Below are 383 nucleotides of genomic sequence, written 5' to 3'. Positions count from 1 at the left end.
ACAGACCCCCCACAAACCGATACAGACCCCCAGCAAACTAATGCAGACCCCCCACCAACTGATACAGAGCCCCGCCTGCTGGGGGGCTGGTGCCCAGGAGGGAGGCTGGATATCAGTCCGCAGGGAGCCTGCGCTGCCGCTGCAGCTACTTTCTTCCTGGCTCTGCCCTGGAGATCCCCTTGGTCCCCTGGGGCTTCCTGGACGGGGTGCAAGGGGCGGGCTGTGGTCTCTGCCCGTGCCCGGCCCCCATGGAGTGGACACCGAAGGTGGTCAACAGCGCCGGCTCTCTGGGCACCGGGTCCATGCGGCTGCTGATACCACTGTCTGTGGGGCAAGAGCCTACGCCCCTGTCACAGGTCCTGTGACCCTGGGATCGCGGGGAG

Source organism: Myotis davidii, unplaced genomic scaffold, assembly GCF_000327345.1.
Source record: "Myotis davidii unplaced genomic scaffold, ASM32734v1 scaffold480, whole genome shotgun sequence".
NCBI lineage: Eukaryota > Metazoa > Chordata > Mammalia > Chiroptera > Vespertilionidae > Myotis > Myotis davidii.
This window is presented reverse-complemented; position numbering follows the sequence as displayed.